Below are 23,648 nucleotides of genomic sequence, written 5' to 3'. Positions count from 1 at the left end.
TCGGGCTGCTTTCTGTTTATCCCTTCTCATGTAGCATATTGATCCTAACAACAGTTGCGGAGCCAAGCAGGAACACGTGAAATTACAATATAATGCAGCAAATACTTGCAAAAACTCCAACCAGTGAAGGACAAATTTATGTAACATCTCTGTGATAGTTGCTTTTTTTTTTTTCTTTGCCTCCTTAATCTAATTTTGTAGCACGTTTGATAATCTGGATGCATGTTGTCTCAAAGTGCATTTTAGCAGAGCAGCCAAGCAATCAAAGTGCTGCTCTGTACAGTTCTTGCAAAGATGTGGAATTGCAGTGGGTAGGTGCCATTCCAAAAATCAGACAGTAGTTTTAAGTTTCCAAAGAAAAGGCAATATTTCTTTGTACTGACCTTGCTGCCACCTTTCTTCTTCACTTTGTTGCTCTAAGAAGTTGCTGTTTTGCTAGAAAACTACTTACTGTGAACACCCTTTGAGTTTAACCATCAATTATTTCTATACCTTGAGATTCAGGCAGTGTTGCGCTGGTAACGGAGGAGGGAGAGTTAGTGGTAGGACACTTCTGAAAATGTGTTATTAAGTTATGGAGTCTTGATTTGTTGCTGAAATACATAGGTGGTAAACAATGGAGGTACTTCAACACCACAGTTTCAAGTTTGAGAAATGACAAAAAGTTCCAGAAAACATCACCTTATACTCTGCATAAAAGCTTGCAGGATGCTTCGCTGCTCTGACGGTGATTTAGATAAATGACTTGGCTATCTATCAAAATGTTTTTAGCACGCTCTTGGGCACTTCAGTACACCATTAACCGTATAATTCTGTTTGAAATTTTTGTTTTGCAGTATGTTAAAAAGTTACCTAGGAATTAGAATAGTTCTTCCTTCGCTACAGTTTCTCTCAAAAGAGTGAGTCGAGGGGATTGAAAAATAAATAAAAAACGTTTGGTGAAATAGTGGGTTTTTCACTCTGCTCAGAAGTTTTCAGTCACGATATGACATTTGTGTGGGTAGAGTAATGAAAACAGAATTGCAAAAATCAACTGATTGACTACAAGTCTACAATACTGCAAATGTTTTGATGTCTTTACAATTAAAATTAGACTGTGAAGTTCAGCATGGGATGTTTATTTTCTCCGCACTGTTTCCAAAGTGCTTCAAACAAGATATGAAACAAAGCTTTTATTTGAAAATAATGTTACTAGCTATGGGCTAGCATCAGTTAGGAGGGGAAAAAAAAACAACTGCCTAAAACAGATGTTTTACTAAAAATGTGTTTTCTTCCTTCTGTGGCTTAAACTTTACTATAACTTCAGTGGTGATATTGCGGAAACTTGGAATTAAATAAACTTTCCTGGAGTAGGAGGCATATGTTGTCGTTAAAAGCTTACATTTGCAAAATATTCTTTAAATAACTTCTGGTTTAAAAATGTCCTGCTCATTCTCCTGTATGTTGTTAATACCTAGAAGCAAGATTCTTAAAAACAAAATATATGGTGTTTGTTCTTGGGCAAGTTAAACACAGGATTACCCTTATCAGAATGGAATGAGTGGTAAATATGTCATTTGCCTAGGGCCTGTGATAAGAGACAAGTGTTGATAACAGCAAAGTTTAGCTAATGAAAGAAACTCATATTAACTAGAGTAAATAAAAAACACAGGAAAATGTGTTCAGGAATCCAGTCTCGTAACCTTGTAAGCAATAGGATTAATGTTCACTGCATGGGAATTTAAAATCAGGCCGAAACCTGGATCATAATACAGTGGCTGTAATTTGAACTGTGAAAGTTAATGGTATAGAAATGTGGAAAAGCAATTTAATTAGTGTCCAAATGGAGAATTCTGTTTGATTTCTAGAGCAAGGGTTTTTTTAATTTTGAAGAAAATGTCAGCACTTTATGTGTGTGGGTAATTATATGTAAACGGGTTATAAAATACTAAAGTTCTCTCAACATGTAAGATTTTATCTTACATCTCATGAAAATAATGAGAAAAACAGAATTTTTGTGGTCCAGAAAGCTTTTAATGGTTTGAATGTTGCTCCAATGCTTATAAAGACAAAGATAGCAATATTTAATTCTAACTCAAGTGTTTTCTGATTCTCTGTTTTTATGAAGACCTCTGTAATTTAATGGAATGTAATCATAGCCAAATTTTGAAATTGTTAGATGTGTAATAGCTAGGGTTTTTTAGTCTAGTTTGTTTTCTTTTTGGCTCTGCCATAAAAGCGGTACACCTGCAGCCATTGCTTTAGGCCTTAGAAATATTGCTTTGATAGAGACGTGATTGTAGAGTAAAAGGTAAATGGTTGTTGAGGGACTAATACATGGATAGTGCAGACTCTGAACAGGCCAATAACAGTCCCAGACAGCATCAAGGTTTCGACTGAAAACACTGGCAAAATTGGCCATTGCAGGGGTTAGGGCAGAATGCTGTAGGTCTCCAACTTCAGCGCATCTTCAGTATGTTAATCCCGTTAACGATTCACTAAGCAAGCACACTCCTGTGGCATCATGGATTTTCTAGTCTGTGAGGGTCTGCAAAGTAAAAAATAAAGGGTAAAACGCCACCCAAACACGACCTTAACTTGTGTGGTATTTTTTTCCTCCCTCCTGTGGGAGGAAAAACCTGCTATGGGTTTGCAACGCAAACGTTAGCCACCGTGTGTTGCAAGATGTGTTATGAGCACACAAAAAGATACCTGATTTTGCGCTCGTACGTGCTTATGTTTTACGTGATATTAGTTATATTTTTATAGGTTTTAAAACAAATTATTTATTTGCAAAGAGAATTATGTGCTCAGAAATGAGAGTAGAACTGACTGCACTTTTAATCATAAGTCATTCTCACTCCTTTTCTCGTAAGATAAAAATCAGGTCCGTATAATCTAATTGGATGAGAATAGTTCTTAAAAGGACAAAAGAGTTAAGATTGCAAGAATGAGTAGTTTATACTTTTTTTTAAGTAAGGTAAAATTTTCTGCTCCATCGTAGTGCAGCAAAAACAAATACTGAGAGAAAATGAGTAACTTTTGGTGAAATGTGAGCTAGCTAAATACTACGGAAGTGGGGATGGGACAGACCCTGAGAGAGAGAGAGAGCTGCAAGGAAGCGCGATTTTCCTTTGGAGCTGGAAAAGCGTATTAAAAAAAGTCTTCATTAGTCTTCATTAATTAAACAGCCAAAAAACCCAAATGAGCAGACCCAAAGCAGGAGTAAGTTTGTTTGGCAGTAGGGAGTGCTTCAGCTAATTGTATCAAGTAGAAGACTAACCGCCTACCACATTTTGTTAGGTTTAGGAGAATAAGAAATTTGATGAAGGCGAAAGTTATGGATGTGGCAGCAGAACATAATAGGATGTCGAGGCTCTTGCAGTATACAGTTCTTATTTCATTTTGGTGGGAAGAGTTTGCCCAGAGAGGATCTAGCAGGTATTAACTTTCAGAAGGTTCGTGAAGATGGGGCTCCAGAAGGCATGCGTTCTCTTTCTGAATTCCGGATTATTGCGATGTTTGGGTCAGGTTCTCTTTCCCTGCAAGTACTGGAAATACTGGAAACATCTGTGCTCAACAGAAGAAAGCTCAGTACTTTATTTTCTTTCATCTTTCTGAATTTAAAAACAAACATTTTGAAGTGAAGGACTTGTAATCTGCATTCCCAAGTATCAAATTGCTGCAGGTGTGTTTGCTAGTGCCCAGAAGGCAAGATCTGTTTGAACCAGGTTATTTTCTTTAAAGTTCATCTATAAACTTTACAGCTAAATCACTAGGACTGACTTGCTTAGGGACACGGTATTTGTTTAAATTTTTTATACTTGCAGCTTAATGCCCTGAAATATGTGATGAAAAGTGTTTGTTTCTGATCCCCTTCATTGAAAAAAAAAAAAATTGCCAAGGGATATTTTTTTTCCAAATTAACTGAAACAAGAACAACTATTCTCTACGTAGACTCTGATACAGTTAGCCTGATTCAGCTGCTGGCACAGGAAAACTCTAATGGACGCACACCACTGTCAAAAACTCCTGCGGACAAAAATGATGAGAAGCGTTCGCTGGTGAAGTCAGGGTGGGATAAGCTCGGAGGAAAAGCAATGTATCTTTGGGTGACTCCCCGCTTGCCTAATGAGTCTGTGCAGCAAAGGTGCAACTTGTCAGAACAAAGCCAGGCTGGCGCGGCGCTGCCTCGAAGAGGGTTACGGCGAAGTTAAGGAGTTGAAAGCGAGAGATAATGTTTCAGACAGCGAAGTTAGTCATCCTCACATCCAGTTAAATCCTCACTCGCTGCTGAGCCGTCTTCGTTAACCATGTGTGCGTCACGCCTGCACCGCAGCGAGGCGCCCCGGCCGGCGGGTTATGCTTCCACCTCCCCTAAACACCCCGAGTGACTGGTTTTGCTCAGGTCTAATTTATACGCCGCCCTTTACGCAGCCGATGAACTGCGGCTGTGTTACCCAGCCAGCATTTATATTTGGGAGTGGGGTTGTGAAAGGGACATTGTGCTCAGAAGGACTGCTGTCTGCTGCGGTCGGCCGCGCCGTGCCCCGTCCTACTGAGACCTCAAAAGCAGAGCACAGCTGCAATGAGTTTCCAGATCTGTTTGGCCTTGGGGAGCGGCGCTGGTATGCGTGCGAGCCGGGGGGAGCATCCCCCCAGTTTCTGCCTGGGGGGCTGGCAGCAGCCTCCGAGCAGTGAATTTACAGGGTCGGGCGGCTGGGGCCAAATTAGTTGTGGTTTCGGAGGGCTTTCCAGACCTTCGCTAGGCTGTAGCGCGCAGCCCCATGAGGAAGGATATCAGTTGATGTATAAAATGGCCAAGGAGCTTCGGTAAATAGACTTTACCCTTCAAATCCAGAGGTCCTGGCAGCGGCTGTGCGGGAGGGTGGGGTTGTACTTTTCCCCTTCCTGTACTTGGACACTTTTGATTATCCAGACTTTCTGGGACTGAGCAGGGCTGCCTAATAACAAAGCCTGCATAATATAATTGCCTAAATAGGCCTATTGTCCTTTTCAAGTCACTGTGCTGTGAAATCTTTCAACTTTTTGCTGAAAATACTGCATCTGACGTTTAGATGGCTTATGGCTATGGCGAGGAGGAGATCCTCTCCCCTCATTTCTCACTGCTGCGTGGTTGAGAAGCTGATTATATTCCTGCCCCCACTGATGTTTACTCCTTTTGGGAAGCAAATATTTTAGCCCCTTCTGGCAGGGTAAACTGCCAAAAGTAATAGGCCTGGAAATACAAAGCTATGATTGATTTTGACCTTTGCTCACGTGCATGAAGTCTGTCCCCATGCAGTGTGACCCATGCCACTTCTTGCTGAAATCCAAGCCCTTTCAAACCAAATGGAACCACGAAAATACAAGCCATGAAATCCTCAAAACTATTCTAAAATAACAGTATAATCATTTTCTCTGTACTGCAAGAAAAAGTATAGGCAGGAGGGTAGCAAAGCTGGATTTTCTAGCAGGCAAACCAAGCATAATGTCTTTCGTCTGCTGCTGCCTTTTTATGAGAACCATATTCTAGGTACAAAATAAACAAACTGGTATCATGTGGGAATGATTCTTCTGTGCAGTCTTTCAGTCACAGTAATTTTAGCTGTTCCTCCTAATTGTAATCAGTAAACAGCTTTCATGCAAAAATGTGGATTTTTAACTGTCTTTTAAAAAAAATAACTCAAGGTCTGGGATTTTATTAATCTGTCGTTGCATGAGCAAATGTGTTTCAAAAGTTAAGAATGTCAGAAACAGTAGCCTAAAGTTAGCATCCTAAATCCACATTTCATGGCTTCATTTCCAAATATGCTGAGCATCTAGAAGCTCCCTCAGCATTTTTAAAAGCAGGCCACTTATTTAGATGACCAAATACTATTCAGAACCTTCATTTAATATTAAAAAATTTTAAAGGACTTTCCCACTTCCCCCAAACTACATGAAGAGGTAATTCAGTGACAGAGCTCACAACATTAACAGTGGAAATAGAGACACTTATAAAACAAAGTAGGAGTTCTTCATAAGAGCATATTACTCTCTTTCTATAAACTTACAAGTCAAGTTTGCAGAATTCCACATTTAAACCACAAAATGAGGTTTTTTCCCTCTGTATTTTGTCTGTCTCTGAGGTTTCTCCAATTTTCTGTTTGCTTCCTTGTGTTAAAGTCCACTCCTCAGATATTAATCTGAGACAGTTTCAAACTTGTGGTATAGATTTTAATAGCTAGATTATCTTCTTCATAGACTCACTCATCATTAGCAGCTGCTCTGGATTGTTTTCCCAGTGGTGGTGAGTTAATATGACTGTGGTCACTGTGCATTTTGCTTATTTTGGGGGGGAGGAGGGAAAACCTAGCTTCCTTCAGCTCATTTTAGTCATCTGAATAGGAGCGGAGAACTTGCATCATGTGACGGGGCAGCTCACCAGCATGGGGTCCCTGTGTGAGAACCTCCCTTGTACATGACAATCTGATAAGGATATCATGTGGTTTAGAAACACATTCCCACAATGTTCACTTCTTTGTCCCTTTATTTGGGAGTGGGTAGGAAAAAAGCTTCTAACAACCTAATGCCAGCCCTTATATAACTGACCCCACTTTCTTTTAGCGTTCGGCTTGAGCCTTACAGCTTCTTCAAATACTTTTGTATTTGATGGAAATACAAGAGAGGTGGAAGTATAATCCAGCAAGTCTGTGTAAAGAATCACAGAGTATATAATACACTTTCTGTTTCCCTTAGACAGGGTCATTTTTCTTTCCCCTGGTTATACTGTATTTAAACTGAATATTATAAAACTATGTAAGTTAAATATACACATGCAAGTGACACTTGTATAGGTTTAATAGGTTAAAGCTTGAATGAGTATTTATAAATTCTCAGAGTGCTCTGGATCTTCACCACTAAGGATATGATGTTAAAGTCCATCCATAGTTTGGATGGATTTCCATTTTATGCACTTTCGGTGACTTACATTTTACCCTCTAAGTGCATCCCCTAAGAAAAAGAGCAGAGAAATGTCTCGCAACAAAGGGTTTTTTTAGCACCACTTAGTTTCTTTTAATGGTTTGGAGGATCTCTTTCCATTGAACTGTAATATTTTTCTCTAGGTTCATATTATATTTTTAGCAAGGATCTTTGAACAATAGAATGACAAATGATGTATATTTTTGTCTTGTAGAGCCTTATCTAGTGAAGCACTTAAATGCACTCAATCCTCCACCCTTGATTTTAATAAGAGTTTCAGACACAGAGTGGTCGTATGAGTGAGCCTTTAATGTATTTATGTACCGCTGCTTTTACGAAATACCAGTAAAACCTCATGCCACTGTGCTGGATGTTCAGCATAATGAACATCCAGCATTTCTTTTCTTTTAGGAAAAAAGAAAGATTATTCTCCTTTTACAGATATGTTGCAGAGGTGTGGAGCAATTAAATGAGTTGCCCAGTGTTGCACCAACCAGAGACAACTGCTACAGTTTGATTTAACTCAGATTTCCTTCAGTGGGTCCTTCAATCCTAGAAAGTCGTTTGTGCCCAAAAGATACAAACAGTGGAAGGAATGGTTCAATTAAAAAAAAAAAAAAAAAGAGGCAGTGAAATAGCACAAAAATTGCGCTTGAATCCTGTGATTATTTTATCTGAATGCAACTCGTGGTGAGTTTCTGAAACGGCCATTACATCACTCCCATGGCCTTCACCACCAAGCTGGCTGGTGGCACCGCAGCACATCATATAGAGATGTGTAGCTCTCTTCCTACGAGATTTCCTTGTCATCCTCCAGCCTTGTACCAGAACCACAACTCTGTCAGCTGGTGACCGATACGAAGAGGATTCACAGGTTCCTGCATGGTGAGTGGATGTAACAGCATCTGAGTTGATTTAAATCTTTTGCTCGCTCACAAGTACCGTTCTGGGATAGAGACGTTCAGGCACAGCGCAGCTTTCCGACCCTGGCTTTTGAGGGTCTCGGAGCCTCCTGTCCCCAGCACTGTTGCTCAGGGACTGACCGTGGGGCAGGCAGCAGGCTTTTTTGCTGCTCACCTTGTTCCATCTCCCGAGCGCCTCGTTTGTTCCTCATCTTTTACCCCAAAACTCACAATGAAGGCCAGCATTGCCTGTCTTTCCAAGACTGAACATTCACTCGCACACGAAGAAAAAGGGCTTGGAAAACTGTGTCACAGTGCCATCTGGTGATACCTGCCCAAACCTTCCCGAAGGGAAGGGCTGTGGCCACAGAGGCAGTTGATCCGTAGATGCTTTCCCCAGGACCCTGGTCCAGGCGCAGGGAATATGCCCGTGGCCCCCAAAGCTCAAGTCTCTGGGGGTTTTTTTGCACAACTCTCTGGGTTGCTCTAATCAGAGATCCTATCTTCTCTACAAACCTTCCCTTCCTAGCAGAGGGCACTGATCCACCAATCTGCGCGTTTGGCTTGGGGTGCAAGACTGGCTAAAAAAGTCATACATGTGTGAGCTTTTTCTTGTTCAGGTCAGGTTCTGAGGGGGGCTTTGTTTTTAAGCAGTTGTTCATACTTCTGCCTTTCAACTTTTGGTCTGAGGAGGTTTTTGTCTCCCCTCCCCATCTTTCAGAGTATTCTTTTGCATTGCTTTGTTCTTTGGGTTTGCTCTTTTCATTCACTGGAGGAAGAAATTTTGTTAGTTACTGAATCAGGGTATATGCCAAGATCCTCCTTAGTGGCTGCTTGGAAAGTCTCATCTCACCTGTCTTTCTTAAAAATCCTTCTGTTTTCACCCCGCACTTTGAACATGAAGATCTGAAATGCAGAACAAATGGCAAATCACTTGTATCTTTCAGATATTTGTGCAAAGTGTCTTTGATGAGGGGGGCTAACAGGAGAATATACTTTTCCCAAGTCCTCGTCCCCTGGTGAACCTCAGCCTTCCTCTCTCCGTTCGGAGAGCACATTCCGGCTGTGTTTTTCTAGTTGTGTGTATCATCACATGCTATGCAGGTTAGGTATGCGAACTGCTTGTCTTTCTACACTTTGCATGCATTGCCACATTCACTTCTCTGAGACCAGGCCAAGAAGGATCCATTATCTCTCCGAAGTTTGGAAACGAAGCCTTCGGCTGCCTGCAAGGAGTCAGAGCTGACTCACATCCTTCTGTGGTTTTTTTTGTTTTGTTTTGTTTTTTTTCCTTATCCAACTCCTTTCCTTTCTCCGTGTTTTGGAGAGGTCCTGCAAGACTTCATGGTTGAAGCACGAGCTGTGTGTTAGGAAGCACTGCATGTCTGGAGGCGGTTTGGGAAAATAGCTGTTCCCTTCTCCCTGAAATGGATTCCAGTATGAACGTAGCAATTGTTCACAGGGACTGTTTTCACCTTTACCAAAATGTGAGGGCAGAGCTTAGTTACAGCATGATACGCTGACCCTGCCCAGTAACACCGCTGTTTGTTATGCTTTCGCTAACCTTAATTTCTGTGCAGAACAAGAAAATACTCTGACGAAAAGAGGTGAGGAAGGAATGACGCGATTAAATGAGATTAAATCAGAGTATCGGTTTCCCTGGAACACGTATTTGGCTCTTTACCAACAATCTTTTCCCCATTTTTCAAATAAACACATATTTTCACATGATAACTCTATCTGAAATATTAATGCTTCCAGGGCTACGTTACCTTTGTTTCTTCATCAAAGTCCATTACTATGAAAAGGCTGCTGTTCCTTAGGCTGTTTCGGCTTCAAAAGAATTTTAGGGCCTGGTCTATTGGAAAGCTTGGGGGTATAATTAGTGAAAATGGAAATAGATGCAAGAGAAATTTAGTTCCTGATGTTTTAATTTAGTGTAGTACTGCCATGTGTTGTTGAAGAGGATTCTTAAAGGCAAACATAATTATTTCATTATGGTCTTCAGAATGCTTTCATTGGTCTTAATGACAAGAAGCTGCATAAGGAGTCATACATTTTAATTAGACCTTCTTATATTTACATCAGATAAATAACAAATAATTGATGAAAAACAAGTCTTCTGAATGGATGATTTCACACAGAGCTCTGGTTACAGTTTAATGATAAAACATTTCTCTTATTGCTTTGCATTTTAATTATCTAGAATTATTACTCTAGCAGTGATCTCAAAATACTGTTATTTCCATGCATTTCATTAGATTCACAACTAATTTATATGAATCTGAAGCTAAGAGAAAAGGTGGTTTTCAACATATATCCATTACAATCAGTTTCCAGCTTTCTTAATCTCATTTTGCTTTCATTTCTTACATTTAGAGACTACTTTTTTTTTTTTGGTGATAGACTCTCCAGTAAAAACTAGTGGGAAGAGGAGTCAGACCTTTGCTCCTATGTAGGGAATTGAAAAGATAGGAGAAAGTCCTGCCATTGTTAACAATCCAAAATTCCTGTAGAGGTCAAGGAGTGAGTATGAAATTCTAGGGCTTGCAGTGGAATGTTTTAAGGAAAAATTTGGTGCCTCTTTCTCACCAGCGTAGTTGAAAGTTGTGTTCCTAAATATCTTCAATTTACTTTGAAAATCTTACCAATACCCTTTTATGATTGTGCATGTGCTTGCAGGTGCATTTAAAATACTGATATTTTTTCTTTTCTTTACTCCCTTTTCTGGACACTTTATAATACCAGGAGAAATTATTGAGAGTTTTGCTACTTGCAAGAGTGTTTCATGTTTGCAAGCTCTCCAGCCTTTCATTTTTGCAATGAAACATATTTCACATGATTCATTCCTGAGAGTATACAGAACGCTAATTGTTGTTATTGATTTTAAATTTTGCAACCATTACAAGTAACCCAGATGAGTGGCAGATAAAGAGTAATAATCCATGGAGTTCTGGGAGTGTTTCGTGTTTGTCTGTAGTACTTTATGTGATCAATAGAAACTGCCCCATTGAAACTAACTGCTGTATCAAATAACAGTAAATCAAATGAATGTGCTTACAGATTATTTATTGAAAGCTTTAATTGTTCACTGGGGCCCTGCTTATCTCAGGAAACAATAGAAGGCACTGATCAGGCAAACTGGTTTGCAAATGCCGGGGGTGCTGTGAAACATCTTCCCTGTGCCTGGGTGATGTGAGAGCTTTCCAAAACGCGCCCCTGTCCCACTGGGGTTGATGCCAGGGTAAATTGGTCAGAGGTGAGTTTTCTCAGAAGGCATCTCTTGGGTTTGCAGGTTACGTTTTTGTTCTAATTATTATTTTTATAGCAATCTCTTTGGATGACCAACGTGTCACATCTAGTGGTTTAAAGCGTGGAAAAAGAACTAATCAGATTTCCCAGTATTTCCAAGAGGTCCGTGTAATGAGAGGCAAAACAGGATCAGACCTTCGACAGGGAAGTAAAGGAAGGCATACTGAACTTACCCTGTCGAAAGCTTGCATAGGTCTATTGCAGTTTTGGGCAGTTATATGCTGCTGTACATGTGCAAATACTAAGATACTAAAAACAATTATTTTTAACTAACAACCCTGTGCCGTTGTATTTTCTTAATCCCTTAAAATGGCTGCTCTGCCTTGCCCCAGTCACTCCATGAAGTACTAGTGCCACAGGTTGGTGGTCTACTGAGCCTTGAAATGAAAGCGAGAGGCTTATAAGCAGTTTCACTACTATCCATGATTTTTTTAATAGCCTTGGTGTGTTGTCAATTATACTTCGCTGTGGCTTCAGAATCCTTTCAGAGTCAGCTGAGGCACTAAAGCTGTCCTTCAGCAAATTCGGGAAGATGGCACCAAATGAGCGTACATTTAATATAACATCATCTTTCCAACCATGACAACTAGGGAAGCATTTGTAACATGAGCTTGATTTCTATGGAAAATGATGACCCAATCTCTCAAACACAGCAGGAAAAGGTTTTTTCCCCTAAAAAAAAAAAAAGTATGTTTTGTGAAACATACCTCTATGCATATGTGTAATACTGGGTAAGCATCCTATAGACATTTTAAAATTATTAAAGCACAGTAGTAAGAGACCTTCTGGACTTGAATCTCACTTGAAAAAAGTAACTTCCCTTTTTCAAAGCATAAGATTTGCCTTACGTTTCTTGGGATATCAGGTGTCAGGACTAAATGTTGCTTTTCCAGCTCTTTGGAAAGAAAGTATTTCCTTTTTCCCTATTCTTTATAAAAGTACAGTTGACTTTTTTCCCTGTTTGTGAGGTTGAGATATTACAGTCAGTTGTGAGCATTGTAGCTGGGCAAAAAAAAAAAAAAACCAAGTCACTGCTGAAGGTAGGTATTAAATAAGAAAGACTAGGTGACTAGGAAATATTGCTAGCCCGTATGTGTTTGCCTACAGTACAATGTGTGCGTATGTTTTCCTCCTCTGAGTGAGAATGGTACTGGCAGACAACATACAGGTAAAATTACGAGCATTCCTCACTCCAAGGGTTTAATAGGAAAATCCACTGCAGGTAGAGAATAGGAGGATAGAATATTGGAAAACGTGCTCTCCAGTCGCGGTGCTCATCTTGTCTCCAGTCTCTTGTGAATGTCCTATTTTATTGATCTTCAGTCTTGTAGGTTGAGAGTAGAGATGTGCCGTGAGCCACAGTTGCAGTGTTGCTACTGCTTCGGTGCTGGACACCGCGCTCCTTCCCAGCTTTCAGCTTCTGCTACACCTACTGTGCAGGGAGCAGAGGGATGTTTGCCAGGTTAACTGCACCAGTGGAAAGTAAATTGCACCTATAAAAATGTTACAAAATAGATATAAAATATTATGTAAACTCAATGACAAGGACTCTGAATTACAAGGAGGGTAAATCTGGGATAGTCTTAGGTTTTCATGGTACCTTCCCCGCTGTGTTACCATCTTTTGTCTGGCAGGTATTCCATTCAGAAATACAGAAATTCCGCTCAGGCAAGCATTATGGTCTGATAAACAGTATATTTTATTTGCCCGCTCAAAAGGTATTGGTGATGCTCAGTTCTTAAATATTCCATAAACTTGAATTTCATACATTAGCATCAGAAAAGTTGAGCTGCTCTTTGTAATGCACTGTCCTGGTCTGGCATGCTGAGGGGATGAAGGACAGAGTTTGTCCCTGTTTTGGTCTCGGTTGTTGTAAAAGTATGCGTCCTGGGGCATGTCAGAAAGGTTGAGTTTCGGTCTGAGTGCCCTTCTGGTTGCAGATAAGCGCAAGTGATGAAAGTCGTTTTTTTGTGTTACTGTGTCATGTCTAAATGGAAATAATGTATTGTTTTCATTACACCCCCACAGTCGCAGCAGTGAAACAATGTGGGTGCAATTAGGCTAGCGTAAAAAATATTCTGAACAGTTACTAGGGAAGTAAGCTATGTGGATGCGAAACATGGATATACGAGCAGAGGTACCCCAGAGGTTCACTGCAGCATGGGTAGGGCATGGGAGGTGCGTACTGGGGTACCTGCTTGGGTTTGAGAAGCTGCCTTTGCTTCTCCCAGTCCACGCGCTGGCCTGGCCGCTGCGGGAGGCTGCTGCTGCGCGGCGGGAGGAAACGCACGGCTCCATTTCACGACCCCGAGCCTTGCCAGCTTCAGCAAATGGCCCTGTTTTGCAACGGCATGGCTGGGAAGCTGGACACGTGCTGCTCCACCGGAGGGTGGGTAGCCTCTGGGAAAGGGCCGGGGGGCGGCTGCCGGGTGTTTGCTGGTTCAGCAGGTTTCCTCCCAGCTCCATTGCGGGATGAAACCTTAACTCGATAAAGAGTCATACCTCTGGGTGGCATAACGCCAGAAAAAGGTCTGCAGCGAGGGCCCAAGCGTCAGATCCCGAGCCATGAGATACAAGCTTCACAGTTGCCTGTTGCCTTGTAAAAAAGGCGAGTGGCTGTGTGATGGGGGGCTGTTAAAGAAAATAAGGAGTTAGACCTTCTTTTCTAAGGAAATCAAAACTTAGAATTAGCAGAGCAATAAAAGCCTTCCAAAGCGAAAGCTGGAAACAATACATTTTTAATAAAATGGGCAGTTACTCTAATTGCTGAACCCCTACTGTTCAATTTCTTTTAGTGCCCTTATTCATTAAATTCAGCATGCTTATTATTTACAGATGTATGCGTTTTAACTTGTTTATAGAAACCATGCTTTGCAGAAAGCTGTGGATGGTGTAATACTAATTTGTAAGTGTTTATTGCTGCCTATAATATGCAATTTTAAAAACAATTAAAAATAGCAGTGGAGCTCATCACTGGAGTCGACCCCAAACTGCCCATGAAAAGTGAAATATTAGTACCATGTACCGCCTTAAAGGTTATAGGCCCTTTGTAGTGGATTGATAGCATACTCATTAATGAAGAATTTACCTGTTCTTAAAGATTTTAAGCTCAGCAGTCTAGTTTCTAGATATTATTCTAATGTAACCCATTTAAACATATGTGATGGAGTTCATAATTGCCCTTTTAAATGGGTATAGAAAGGAGGGTATATAAATCAATTAGTGATATCCAGAAGTGTGGCTGTAATACAAATTAATTGGGATGATAAGCGTTTTAACGGCTACTATACTTAGTTGAAGTAGTTTTCATCACTGAATTGGCTCTTGTTGAGTCACTCTATTAATTTTAAGATCTAAAAATACCTAAAGATCAAAATGTTCTGAATTAATGGTCTTAAAGTTTGAGAAATAAAATCATATGTAAAATACTGCAGAGCAAGTTAGTCTTACTGCAGTTCTAAATAGAGCACAACAGTTTTATTTTGTGGTACTGAACAACTGTGTAATAGTATTACATGATTAAAGATATTAAAACACTCATTTTCTTGTGGATTCAAGCCGCAGCAAAAAGTCATGATCAATGGTGTCATAAGAACATGTTGAATATATAGAAAATAAAAAATTTATTTGGCAGACATAGTAATACTGAAAACTAATATCAACTTGGATAGGAGTCGAGTTTTGAAGAATAAAATCATTCTTTGAATTATTCTGTTTGGAAGCTTGAAAAGATTTGAAGGTAAAAGTCAAGTCCTTAAAACACTATAAAACATTTAATATCTATAAATGGAGACTTTATGACTTCGTAAAATATCTGGTGTATGGATATTATAGTAACTATTTCATTTCCCTTGCAATTTTTATTTATTATTGAAGATACTGGATCTGAGCTTTCTCCCATGTATGTTTACAAGTCAGGAGTCTTTCTTGGAATCAGTGGGGTGACAACACTGTAAAACAGATCTGAAAAAAGAATCAGATTCCTTTTATTTTTAAGCATTTTGTTCCTCACAATGTGCCTTTTTTCTTATTTTTGATCCTGCAGGGAAAACATGCTGAATTTGTGACACCACAGTTGTATCAATAGGCTGCAGAAGTAGGCTCAACTTTCATAAATAAAGAGGCCAGAATTCTCATCCTCTGTAAATTTCTGTCGTTTCTTTGCCTGTATGACTTTACTCCAGATGAGGATCTGACCTTGGGGATTTACTGGTAAAGCAAACAGGGCCTGAATTGTAAGAAAAGTTCATTTTCAAAGGAAAATGTAACTTCACACAAATTGTTACTCAATTGTATATTTTTTTTTTAAAGAAGATCCTATTTTTCAGTTTTGCAGTAATGCAGAATTTTCACTTGAGACTGATGCAATCTTGCATGGTAGTGGCCAGGCAGAAAATCACCGACCTGAAAAAACTACAGAGCTAGCATCTTTCGGATGTTTTTCTTCAGTTTTCCGTACGATTTATTTTTTTCATTTAACATGTTTTCTTTTTCATTTTGAAGGTAGACTCCTAATACAAACTGATGAGCTGCTGCCCTGTAAACTCCGCCATGCCTGCCAAACCCTCCGGCCATCCTGTCTGTACACTTACTTTCACCCTGGCTCCCTCGTGGTGTCTGCCTGGCCATTTACTTAGCGAAAGACACTCCTGTTCTCAGTTACTAGCGCGTCATTAAGCCTCGCTGTCCTGTGAGTAACACAGGTATAACCAGACACAGTTCTTGTCCCTGACATAATTAATCCTGACAAGCTTTCCACCTTCCACGTTTGCTCAGGTGTAAATGCATCTCTCTGGCTACACGGACACATAAACCCAAACGTAGAACATTTTTGCTGATATAACTAAGAAAAACAGAAACAGCCTGAAAAGCAGTATCATTTTCTTTGAAAAGGTGATATGAACACAAATCTCCTGTTAGTTACACATACTACCCCTGGGTTTAGTGGAGCTGGTGCTTGAGAACCAGACATTCCAAACCTTACTCCTGTTTGAAAATATCCTCCTGAGCAAATCTACAGAATATGAATGTGCTCTTGCAGAGTGCCTGCAGCCTCCTTGTTGTCCTTTACTGTCCTTAACTATAGCTGTAGCTAATATGTGTTTAGAGTATCCAGTTGCCAGAAGTCCTGGCTTCACTGGGAGAAGCAGCAGTGGCGGCTACAATGACAGCTCCCCTCCAGAATACCTGCGGGGCACAACACTGCGATGCAGAACCTTCAGGAAAAAGTTTCTGGGCGTTTTCATTCAGAAATACATGGTTGGGGCATATTGGTGATTTCCAGATCATATGTGCTCAATATATAAGATTAGCCTGGTAGAGTCAGGCTTATGTCTTGGTGGTGTATGAGGCTGGTGTTTGCTTGGACAGTATAGTCAAGAGCAGAGGTTTTTGTGGCAGTTCCTGGTGTTGCTTATGCCTGTGTGGGACATGCGCCCTCATGCACGGGTGCTGCTGAGTTGCCTTCAGGAGAGGGTTTGGGACTTCTCTCAGGGCAGGTCTGTTCTCTGCCAGCACATTCCTGTGTAATTGTATATATGGTGGGGTAGTCTTAGGGAAAGTTGATTCTTAGCTGGCCATGGAGATCAGAAAATGAAGACAAGCCTTTCATCATCTCTCCTGAGTTCCCTGCCAGCAGCGGTGGTGGCTCTTGGGGGCAGAAGGAACCCAGCTCTGGCCTGCCTTGCAGACTTGGGGCTGTTTCGGAACCCCCACATTAGAGGGACCAAGCACAGACTTAACTTGAGTTCCCTGCTCTGACACGTATGCCGTTTGTAACTTGGGGCAAGACATGTAAGGCTATGTTTTGAAGACACTGCTAGAGCTAGAGTTAGGTTCTTGGTTGCTGTTGAAAATCCCAGTTGGGTACTGCTTGCATTTTTCTAGGGATTTAAGACCTAAGCAAATCAAGCTCTTAGGCTGTTGGTGCTTCTGTTTCTCACCTGTGAAGTAAGAAGAATAGCTCTTCCCTTATCTCACCTAGGTGTTACAAAGGTAAAAATATGAATGCTTGTGAGTTATGCACATACTGGAGTGGCAAGGACCATGCTTGTAGGTCAGATGGGTAGAAGAGAGCAGGATCTTTCATGCAGATAAATATGGTAGGACCAGAAGCGCTGGCGGCTGTGCTGGGTGCCTGGGACAGCAGGGCCTGGGGAGAGTGACTCAGGGCGGCTGGAGTGCCTTAATAAATGGCACTGTAAAGTCAGGTACCTGAATTTGCATGCTTAAGAAATGGATTAATTAAGAGGCCAGATTGTGGCATAACAGAAAAGTATGTTGCAAAAGAATCCCCACCCTTCACTGGGCAACCGACAGAGGATATTTGTGGGAATAATGAAATCTGTGCTCCAAATGAAGAAGTTAACTGCTAAGGAACAGAAATTGTATTATGAGATGAGAACAGAAGCATAAGCAAAAGATAGATGCTGTTATCTTCTGATTGACCACAAACAAATCTGGATAGCTCTGCTATGCTGGTAGTAGGATGCTGAAGTTTATTTCCTGGCCCTAACCACCTGATATGAATAAAGGTTTCAAAGGGCTATACTTGTGTCATACGGCCAAGATCAGTATCCACTGACTCTGCTGACTTATGTTACATGACTCTGCTGGTTAACATTACAGATTTGCAGTTGGAACTTGGCAATTTTGTTGATGAAAGGCACAAAGGAATATGATGCAGCTTGCTCTCTCCCAGTTCTAAACTGGGGGGTATGCAGCAGATGAGTGTAAACTTTTCCACCGTTCCAGTTGGCAAATACAACTTGGTAGACACACAGCCCTTTTTTTCTTTTTTTTTTTTTTTAGACTCATCCTTTGAAGTTAGACTGTGTTTTAACACTGAAATGCTAAAATAGTTAAAATGAAAGTGCTCCGAGGACCTGCTCTGCAAGTAATGGCTCCCCTCAAGGTTATGGAAGCCTTTCAAGGTTCATTCTTTCAAATACGTTTTGACTTGGCAGGATCACGATCATTACCATTATTTGCATTGGAGTAGCACTTGAAGGTCCTGCAGCGCCGGTTACTGTACAGCATATTCTGAGACCCTGCCCAAAACAGTGTGCTGTCTGAATACATGACATGCAGAAGGGTGGGGGAAGAAAATGCTGTCCTAATGGTACGTCTGCCTGCAGTGAAGCAATGGCCAAATTTGTACTTGGAACTTCATTAGGGTAAGGATATCAGAGCAGAGAGTGTGCTTAACTGCTTCTTGTACTCCCAAGGCGGAGGGCAGAGTTCAGCAGGACCCCTCTTCTCCCAGATGCGATGGGACAGAAGCCAGCTGTCCGTATCGCTCTTCCACTGACAAGAGTCGTAACAGCAAAAGCACTTCGGCTTTAGGGACTTCTGCCAACTCAGCTGCGCCTATCGGGGCTTCCACCTTGTCTGAGATAGCTGTTGGCAGCAGCAGCCGGTGCCCTAGGCATGGCTCTTAAAATGACCTGGTCTGAGGCACCTTTTGGGTGACCTTGTGTGCAGTTTGTCCAAGTAAGACCTTGCAGATTGGGCTTCTGAGCTCCATAGCCTGTAAGTCTTGCTAGTTTTGTTGTTATTTTAATCAGGCTGTAGGAATCCTGAGCAGCATGTAGTGAAAACTTGTGGGATACTCTTTTAGATTTTAAAATAACAGAAAGGCATCATTTTGGATTGGGCACCCTCAAGCAGAAACCAGGTCATAAAGTTTCATCTTCTGATGTCTCTGTTGAAAGTGGAATGCCCCTTTTCAGACTAAAAGCAAACCTGAAGACCTAGAGGGGTTTTTGGCTTTCAGCCCAAATAACACCTTTTCTTTATTTTAAGACCTAGACAGTCTTGTAGAGATGAACTATGACTTGATTAAAATTAATGCTGAAAAAATGGTAATCAAGAATTAAAATAGAATAACATATTTAACAGTGTGGCTTTAAGGCAGATGTGTGCAGCTATCAAGACGCAAATAATGAAAGACAAACCCTCAAATGTGGAAACCATACTTTCTAAAGTACTTCTGAAAATCCTGGTAATAATATCTCAATCTGGAGTTATTGTGGCAGCCTATGTTTTAGTCCAGGTATGTTGTGTTCACTCCTAATAAAAAGCATTCCCTCCTGAACCTTGATGCATACCTATCCGTATGAGGAAAGATTTTTGATTGTGGTTCTGATGTTACAGTTTGGTAATTTGTTCTGCATTGATTAACATTTGCACATGTTTTCCCCTGTTTCCCCTGAGCCTTTTCCTGTGTCTTCCTGCCCTCGGTCCACTCCACCTCCATGCTGTCAACCCCTGGGTAAAACAACAATCCGGCACGGTGAGTGCCGATACGTGAAATAGTAGCACGACTTCTTTGCTTTGTGCTGTTCTTTGCAAGGGAGAAAATGAGAGTCTTCACACGAGGGAAGACTTTGTTTTCCTCTTTCTGTTGTCTGTGATCCCCACCTGTTGTATGTATGGTAAAAATATCTGGGACTTATAACCCAGCAACAGTACGCAGCCAGAGTCATGTGTGACCGGGTCAAACACACACTCGCTGGAGGGTCATGGCCAGGTTACTAAGTCAAGGCTGGCAACTCTCCACCATAATGTTTTCTTTCTCTCTCACTCTTTTTTTTTTTTTTTTTTTCTCCTTCTCCCCTTGTCTGTCTTCCAAACAACAGTTTAGAGAGAGAGAAAAAAAACCACACAACAAAAAATCTCGTAACAATGCAAACTATTTAAGCATGACAAATTCAAAGAAGTTTTTTATTAAAAAAAAAAAATTGGAAGGGGGGGTGAGTCAATGATATTTTGGATTTAATTTTATAGTATAGTTTTATGTGGCACATGAAAGAGAGAAATTTGTATTGAAACAATTGAGACCCACTTTCCCAGTTCCTGGCTCTTTCCTGGAAGATGATTAAAAGCAGACTTTTTTTTCCAGACGAGACATAAAAATTAAATGATCTACAGTATATAGTTATTTTTTCAAATGTTTGGAGGCTTATAAATAACTTCTACAATCAAATGCACACATACAAGCAGCAGAGAATCTGGTTCTAATTACTTGTACTTTAGTTGAACTTTGGCGTTTCCTTTGACTTTCTGCCTAATGTATGTGAGCTGTGTGCCTTGCACTCCTGCAGTGAATTCACAAAAAAAAAAAAAAAAGAAAAGAGAGGCAAAAAATCTACTCTTGTTGGTGCCAACAAAAATGAGGGTTAACAGAATGTTTTGACCAAATGCAACACTCTGCTATTCACCCTAATTAGCTGAAATTGCTGCTTCCCACCAGGGACCCTGAGCTCAGTATTCAAAATTCCCTTGAGGCTATCCAGGAAATGCCATTTGCTTTACAACTTCTTATTCTTTTAAGACTTGACTGTCCAAACCGTGCATTAAGCATACAAGCTTAATAATCTAAGTTTCTAGCAAGGCATTTCATACTGCCTGCCTGCTTCTAGTTGGGCACAAAGTAAAAATACCTCCTCCATCTGTCAACATGGTTTAGCTGGCAGTAAATTAGCTCTCACAAAGCACACTCTGCTTTTAAAGATCTTATCTGCTGCTTTATCTAACCTTTAGAAATATTTCAGACATCTTAGGAATTGTGAAGTGACCAACTGTTTGAGAGTCCCCGTGTGTTTAAGCGGCATTCAGGTGCTGGGTGACAGCACTGATGCTCTGTTTTCTCAGGTGAGTAGGGATCCTGAAGTGTCACATCCCGCAGGACAAGACAGCAGGGCATGGAAAGAAGTAGCTTTTTTTTTTCTTCTTCTTCAAATTCTTCCTAAAATTGTAAGACTGCTTAAAAATGCCTCTTCTGGAAATGTCAACTGTCCACCCCTCCCCATCCTTTTTTTTCCTTAAGCTTGCATGTGCAGACATGGATAGAAGACAGCGGGTTCTGCCATTGTGCATCCGCTAGCCAGTGGCGTGATGCAGAAATAATGCTTTATACTTGCTGAGCATGAATTGCTACAGATGCCTGCACCGATTTCTGTGCTTCCGTGCTGGCGGTACATATGTTTTCAAATAAAGAGTTAAAAAGGCTAAATCCAAGGAAGAATAGCGAGTCAGAATCTGGAATAAGGGTAGAGCACGTGTAACCTGAGTTCAAGCCTTCTCCAGGAAGCTATATGTCTTGCCTGTGATCAAAGGTCAGTGTTCCCAAACTGGGTTTTCTTATGAAAAATCAAACTCTTTAGACTACGTTAAGCTCTTTCAGTGGCGCATATATATATATATATGGGTGTTTTAGGGAGGGTCTTCTGGCTCTCTCCTTCTCATATACCTTTTCAAATTGTCCAGAAAAAAAAATTGTCTAGCCGCACCTTCAGCTCTTCAGTTGCTGATTATGGTTTGTCTATTTATGAACTGAGCTGGTTGCTTCATCTCTGCTGGGTATGGCAAGTTCCTGGTGCTTGGCTGGTGCCTGACAGACCTCTGTTGTACATACGGTTTGTAGCCTGAACATTGCTATTGGATGCTGGTGCTTGTTTAGGATGAAATCATGAAAAAAGCAGAAGCATATCGGTGTTATTCCTCAAAGACTGTTTTCCCCAAACTGAAATCACAGAAGGATTGCAGGAGTGCAAGTCGTTTTATTGAATGACACAACCTTGTTTTCCCACAGGGAGCTTAAAAACTGATGGACTTGGGAGAGTTGAATGAGCTAATACGAAACACATTGTCTGCTGGTATTAGAGTTTTAAAGCTAAAATTTTATCATTCCATAGACTGATTGGAAGCCACCATAATTCATGTATGAGCATGAAATAAGGCAAGGAATGTTTGAGGCCTCTCAAGGGCATTTGATGAATCTAACTTTAATTTAAAAGTACTAATAGATTATTGATTCGAGCAGGATAGTTCTGCAGAGATCAATAACAGAGCACTCTCTGTCTCTCTTAAATACCAGAAATTACCGTTGAAAAGAAATGATCATTCTCATCTGTGTTTTCATTAAGAAAAAACTTCATTAAAGTTTTCTTGGTGCAGTAGGAACCTGTGTATTTTTGGTTTACCAAGGTTCAGTGTATTTAATGCTGAAAAAGATAAGTACAATTCTGGATGTTGTCTTAACGTCACAATTTATGGAGCCATGTTATTTTACTTCTCTGTTTTTTCACAGCTTCCTTATTTTTAGATATATAAATACATTGTTCTAGTTGGAAAGATATTTCTTTGCTTAGAATCAGAGCCTTTAACACTTCACTCTAGCATTTATTTTCTTCTCAAGAAATGTCCGTCCTTGAAGTTGATACTAGCTTAACCCAAGTAAAAATGGCAAAAAGGGGTTTCTCTCACAAGTAATCAGAAGTTGCATCGTGCTTCATGATGCCCTCTGCGAATTCTGCAGAACATGAGTTGACAATGAATCATGACTTTAATACAAATGTATCATCTTTGTAATCTGAAAAATATCATGTACAGTAAATCTTGTCTAAGATTTTTCCATTGAGTAATATTCTTTAGGACCTGCTGCTAGTACTCTTGAGATTTAGCTCTGCTGATAGTGCCTAATATTTCTGGATAGATCTGGGTTCACAGATCCTGTCATTTTTGTGTATGTGTTGAAAAGTTAGAGGGATTTATCTCAGAAGCAGCAGACGGCTAGGTGAAACATGAAAATGTATTGCACATCTACAATAAATGTGAGGAATGATGACAGCATATCACAGAAAACTAATGCAGATGTTTTGGAAAGATGTAGTTCTCATGTCTTATCTCGCATCGTAGAGCTTTCACGTCCTTTCCCTGAAAGGGATAACTGTCTTTTCAGCAGGTTCAAAACAAATGACCATCTAGACAAATTAAGGCAATAAAGGGATGTGGGGTCATAATGTGTAAGTAGCTCCTTCTCAAAGAGGTTTCCTGATGTTACCAACCCTATGGTAGGCAAGGAAGTGTTCCTGGGTGTTGTGCTAGTTTTACAGATTAAAAAAAAAAAAAAAGACAACTTGTTCAGGTAATTTTCACTTCAGGTCTTATACTTAGTTGTTTGTCTCTACATATGTCCTGATGCATGCCGCTATGCTGCTGTGGCAGAATTGCACAGTGGAAGTGCTACCTTTTGTAGAATAAGGCAAGAGATACAAGACCTCTTGTAAAAAACCTACCAAGATTAGGTATTGATTGAAGGATACATGTCACAAACAGTTTCCCTTTGAAGGTTGATGTCCAGCACGCACACATGGGTTCCATACTATTCAGTAGGCTAAAACCAGAGCATGAGCCCAAGGTTGTCCATTTTTGGAGCCTGGTAAGAGATTCAAGCCCTATATCGGAAGTGAGCTCAAGCTTTTGTGGTGTTGAGTAGCTGGATCATGAAAAATGATTGGGTACTTTAAAATATACTTTCAAGGCTATAGCGTGTAGTCCTGTTATTACTTGCCTTACTTTAGTTCCCCTTAAATTTTTTTAGGAAAGACAAATGGATGTTTATTATACAAAGAAGGATATTGGCCAGTTTGATAGTTATCATACAGTAAATAATCAGTTATTTAAAATTCATTCATGAATCATTCA

General features: G+C 40.4%; 1 protein-coding gene across 1 annotated transcript in view; it reads left to right on the top strand.

The window, feature by feature from the left end:
* The window catches only part of RARB (retinoic acid receptor beta), a gene marked incomplete at both ends in the record, with an annotated part of 193,446 nt that overhangs the window by 102,474 nt on the left and 67,324 nt on the right, over positions 1-23,648 (top strand).

Source organism: Phaethon aethereus (assembly GCF_964289735.1).
Source record: "Phaethon aethereus genome assembly, chromosome: 2".
Classification (NCBI taxonomy): Eukaryota; Metazoa; Chordata; class Aves; order Phaethontiformes; family Phaethontidae; genus Phaethon; species Phaethon aethereus.
Note: the sequence above shows the minus strand (reverse complement) of the source record. Positions and strands in the feature narration are given on the sequence as shown.